The sequence below is a fragment of the Merops nubicus genome, unplaced genomic scaffold, assembly GCF_000691845.1.
Source record: "Merops nubicus isolate BGI_N331 unplaced genomic scaffold, ASM69184v1 scaffold17897, whole genome shotgun sequence".
In the NCBI taxonomy this organism is placed as follows: Eukaryota; Metazoa; Chordata; class Aves; order Coraciiformes; family Meropidae; genus Merops; species Merops nubicus.
In genome coordinates this window covers 10,638-11,127 of record NW_008621224.1, presented here as the reverse complement: position 1 = coordinate 11,127, position 490 = coordinate 10,638, and positions in this window count along the sequence as shown.

The following is a 490-nucleotide window of genomic DNA, read 5'->3' as shown; positions in this document are numbered from 1 at the left end:
GGGCGGAACAAGGTGATGTCCAAAGGTCCCTTCCAGCCTCTACCATTATATGGTTCATTCATTGTGTGCTCACCCAACCCCCCTCAAAAAAGGTCAAGGCCAACTGAGGCTCCTGGTCTCCCTCCCACGCAGCAGGGATGGAACCTGGTAAGTTATTAGGGAGAGAACTTGAGGGAACAGGGAACACACAAGACACCAAATGCTTCAGTTGGTCAATTTGGATACCTCGGATCGTTATTTTTACTACCTGTGACCTTCCATCCCAAAAGGAGCAGGACGTCCCCCAGGGGAGGTTGGCCGGGGCTCTGAGCACCCTGCTCTAGCTGCAGATGTCCCTGCTCCCTGCAGGGGGTTGCACTGGGTGACCTTGAAAGGTCCCTCCCCACCCAAAGCAGGCTGTGGCTCTGCTTCACCGGCCCTGGAGCTCCTCCTGGTGCCTCGGCTCGGGAGATGCACCAGCGGCAGCTCCAGCTCTCCCTGGGCACAGGGG